The following is a 5,056-nucleotide window of genomic DNA, read 5'->3' as shown; positions in this document are numbered from 1 at the left end:
CAAAATCTCAAAGGATAGATTACAAGACCTCTACGCTTCAATTTTTCACTGTTCCTCTAGGGACTTGCATTTTTTTTTTATTTTTGTAGTTTTTAAACACAATGGTAATTTTTCACCATCTTAAAGACTTTGAAATGATACCATGCTAAGTCACCTGCAAACAAGAAATTTCCAAACTTCTGTCTTCGTTGTACTTTGTTCCATATTTGAATTGTCCCATTGTATACAATTTCCCCAATTAATCTGGAGCAAGTTTCAGATCATGGTTGAATGGTGATGTTCTGTGTTTAGCATCTAGCGCTATTTGCTGGAGAGAACTCGACCATGTTTTTCAAAGCTGGTCCAAAGTTGAGTAATTCTTCTCGTCAAAGCCATGTTTGAGGAACAATGATCCATTGTGAGATTAACATCAGGTCAAGTTCCATAGTATTTATTTGACTTTAATTTCTTCTCTGTGGACATTGTCTCTTGAGGTTCAGTCTTTAGGGATCAAGTGCCAATTAACTAAAAAAAATTAAGGATGACATATAGTTCACAGTATTTCTTATGAGGGTGAGAAGGGCAAAGGGTTATTTTATATGTAGTAGGAGACCCCCGATGGAACAGCCAAAGTATAATCCATTTTCATCAGAATATATTAAGAATCCATCATACTCAATAACTGAAGATGCTTGACAATTCTGTCTGAGGTCAGAAGTCTACAAATCATGTTATGATGTGAATATTGAAAAGGGGTTGAGTAAGAAATTATACCAACTAGTTAAGTCTGCTTAATTTTGGATTATTTTATAAGATTATATAATTGGTTTCCATGGATGCAATAGATTTTTGTAAACCCCACAAATAAAAGAGCTTGCCTCAAACAGTTTTCCTTCATGGTTCACATTAAACACACAAACAATAGGAATGAATTTGAGTAGCAGGTCATTCTGCTTTTTTAAATTATCAAAATTTTTACGCATTCTCTTCTTTTTTTTCTTGAGATTTGCTGATATAGCATTACCCCTATTTCACTGCTGGTAGCTTTATTTGACCTATATAAATATTTTTAAAAATAACTGATTATTTGTAAAATACATTTATTATTTTAAATGAAATTATGTAAATGAAGTCACAAGCAGTTAAAAATATCTACAGTGGACCATATTTGTGTTGGAAACTTAACACTGTGTTACAGATATTATCTGGCAACAATATTATCTGGCAGCAATATTTCATCTTTTTTGTGAAAGCAAACACAATCTCCAGGGATCTTCCAGAAGTAACTGGTTGGTTCCATACATAATGCTGCACTTTTGCCACTATAACAATGTCAATTATCAACACCTCTATATTACACATCATTGAATACCAAAGGACCATGGTGTTTATAGTGTTCTTGTTTATACAGGTCCTTTACTGGAATGCATACATGTAAGGAAAAAATAAATGACACTGTCTCAAGAAATAGAACTGAATTTCTGACAAAGGCCATGAAGACCAGAAGTTTGCCATTTACACTGGAACATTCCACAGGGAAACACATGATTCCTTTAAAGAGGTCATACCTGGGTTTTTTTTGTTTTTGTTTTTGTTTTTTTTTTGGATACACATCTTTCAGGACTTTCCTAGTTCTTTGTATAGGAGGTTCAAATGCCTGTATCAGCATGTGAATTTATCTTGATTTTGACAGTATCAATGTCAACTGTGTCTCTAATTGGGTACTATTAGCTCATCATTCAAGTAAGATAAAACAAAGATGATGAATTTTATTTCAAATACAGTTTCATAACATGATGCTAGGATACTAAATTCACAAATTGAGATTTAAGCACAAGAGACCAGGTCTAATACATAGGAATAGTGATGGAATAGAAATCTAACATTTTTGGATAACTATCTCTTATAAAGTTAGGAAAAAAAACTTTTGATATATGTTTAAAAACATTTATGTGCCAATTGATTTTTGATTTATAAAACTCTATTAATAAGACTAACAATTATCTTCTTCTTTTGTTTTTTTATTAGTGATTTAATAATGATTAACAAAAATTGTAGGACAAGAGTAGTAGAATTCTATATAATTCCCCCCACTGGAGTTCTGTATCCCATCCTCTCTACTTGTAGCTTTCCTAGTCTTTATGCTTCTGGGAGTATGGACCAAAGAACTTTATGAATTACAGAAGGTGGAAGGTCTTACTTCTGTAGTTATTGCTCCACTGGACATGGGTGTTGACAGGTCGATCCATACCCCCAGCTTGTCTCTATCTTCCCCTAGTGGGGCAGGGCTCTGGGAAGGTGAGGTACCAGAACACACTGGTAAATTTGTCTGCCCAGAGAAGTCAGCATGGTGTCATAGTAGCATCTGCAATTTTGTGGTTGAAAGCAGTAAGGTATAAAGCAGAAAAAATCGTTCAATAAACAAGAACCTAAAGGTGAGAAAAGAGCAGATGGGACTAAGTGTCTTCATATGAGAAAAAGCTAGGAAGTTTATTTTAGATATATTCTAATGGGCCCATAACTTGGTAATTTTTGCTTGAGCCTGACAGCTAACATGCAAGTGGACCAAAAGTATTGTCTGAGAAGCTGGTGTCAGAGTTTAGAACAGAACTAGAAAGCTGGATCAGGGTAGAGAATAGCTCTCAAATATGAGGAGAGTATATAAATACCTTTAACTGTGAACCCCATCAAGCTGATCTAGGGCTCATAACTAAATGACCTTTCTTTTTTTCTTTTCTCTCTCTCTCTCTTTGCAAGAACTTTTTATAAGATAGCTGAGGGGAAAAAGAACAATAGATGATAATATATACATATATATTATCTCTTACAGGTAATAGCTGACAATGGAAGAGAAGAATCAGACAGCAGTGACTGAATTTCTTTTCTGGGGCCTCACAGATCATCTCCATCAGCAAATTATCCTCTTTATTATAATTCTCTTTGCTAATTTTGTTACAATGGGGGGTAACTTAGGAATGATTGTTCTCATATGGACTGACCCCAAACTTCAAAATCCTATGTACTTTTTCCTCAGCCACTTACCCTTTGTGGACATGTCTACATCTTCTTCTGTTGCCCCCAAGTTGCTGTGTGACATCTTTGATGAAAACAGAGTCATCTCTTTTGTGGGTTGTGCTGCACAGTTGTGGTTCTGTGGCTTCTTTGTGGTAGCGGAATGCTTTCTCCTGGCTTCCATGGCGATACATGGCCATCTGTAAGCCCTTGCTGTACACACTCATGATGTCTCAGAGGGTCTATGTGCAGCTGGTGGTAGGACCTTACACTGTGGCTCTCGTAAGTACTTTGACTAATATATCACTGATACTTTGTTTACCCCTCTGCGGTCCAAATATCATTAATCACTTTTTCTGTGATATTTCACCATTGCTTTCTCTTGCGTGCACAGACACCTGGATGACTACATGTGTGATTTACTTTTTGGCTGCGTGTATAGGAGTACTCAGTGGTCTGATCATCATGGTCTCTTATATTTGCATTGTGGCGGCCATCTTGAAGATCCAGGGTGCTGATGGGAGAAGAAAAGCTTTCTCCACTTGTCCTTCTCACCTGGCAGCTGTATCCATCCTCTGTGGGACTCTTTTCTTCATCTATGTTCGTCCTGGTTCCACTCCCTCCCTGGATATCAACAAAGTGATTTCTGTCTTTTATACTGTGATGATTCCCAGGTTGAATCCCCTTATCTAGAACTGGAGGAACAAGGAAGTAAAACATGCAATCAGGAGGCGGCTTGAAAAGAAAACAGTTCTAATAGGTAGATAAAATAGAACTCCGGTTGTGCCAGTCCCAGAGATATCGATTCAATGATGATATTAAAAACACTGAACAGGAAGTTAGAATTCTTTGCAGTTTTTAGATATTGCCAAAATTCAGACTCATATGTACTGCATTGGCTACAAGTTTCTATTGTCCTTTATCATACTCCTCTACTGTGAAATGACTGGCCATACAGAATAATTTATAGATATATGAAAGATATAAGTAATAGCCATACCACAAATTATTTAGGAGAAAATTATATACATTTATATGGGAGGATTCTTTCCCTTTCCCTCTTTACTGGGGATTGATTGTTGTATAGTTCTAGAAAATTTGGTACCATTTCACATAACTGGTGACTGCCAAAAAAAATAAATACTTTTCCTTTTCTTTTCCAGTACCAGGACTGGTACTGGACACAGGTACAGGACACCAGGCCCCTTCATCTTATCCCATCCCCTTGAGAAGATATTTATTATTATTATTTATAAAAAGGAAACATCGACAAAACAATGGGATAAGAGGGGTACAACTTCACACAGTTCCTACCATCAGAACTCCATATCCCATCCCTTCCCCTGACAGCTTTCCTATTCTTTATCTTTCTTGGAGTTTGGACCCAAGGTCATTGTGGGGTACAGAGGTGGAAGACCTGGTTTCTGTATTTGCTTCCCCTCTGAACACGGGCATTGACAGGTTGATCCATACTCCCAGCCTGTCTCTCTCTTTCCTTAGTGGGGAAGCAGAGCTCCAGGACACATTGGTGGGGTTGTCTGTCAGGCGAAGTCTGGTAGGCATCATGCTAGAATCTGAAACCTGGTGGCTGAAAAGAGAGTTAATATATAAAGCCAAACAAGTTGTTGAATAGTCATAAACCTAAAGGCTGGAATAGTTCAGATGAAGAGTTGGGGGGCCTCTGCTTTGTAGATAGATAGTAAGCCTATTTTAGTTATATTCCAAAGGGCCCAGACTATATTAGCTTTTTTAAAAATATTTTTTTCCTCTCAACTTCCTCCATTTTGATAAATTAGGTACATATTTACTGAGGGGATAGCTAAATAAATAAAAAATTATTTTATTATTATTATTAATATTTATTTATTTCCCTTTTTGTTGCCTTTGTTGTTTAACATTGTTGTGGTTATTGATATTGTTGGATAGGATAGAGAGAAATGGAGAGAGGAGGGGAAGACAGAGAGGGGGAGAGAAAGACAGACACTTACAGACCTGCTTCACTGCCTGTGAAGCGACTCCCCTGCAGGTGGAGAGCAGGTGCTTGAAGCAGGATCCTTACACTGGT

The 5,056-nt window shown here is 36.9% G+C and overlaps 1 pseudogene; it reads left to right on the top strand.

The window, feature by feature from the left end:
* The first annotated feature begins 2,822 nt into the window (after nt 1-2,822).
* Nucleotides 2,823-3,759, top strand: LOC103110285 (olfactory receptor 5G29-like; annotated as a pseudogene).
* The last annotated feature ends 1,297 nt before the right edge of the window (nt 3,760-5,056 follow it).

This window comes from Erinaceus europaeus, chromosome 17 (assembly GCF_950295315.1).
Source record: "Erinaceus europaeus chromosome 17, mEriEur2.1, whole genome shotgun sequence".
Classification (NCBI taxonomy): domain Eukaryota; kingdom Metazoa; phylum Chordata; class Mammalia; order Eulipotyphla; family Erinaceidae; genus Erinaceus; species Erinaceus europaeus.
Note: the sequence above shows the minus strand (reverse complement) of the source record. Positions and strands in the feature narration are given on the sequence as shown.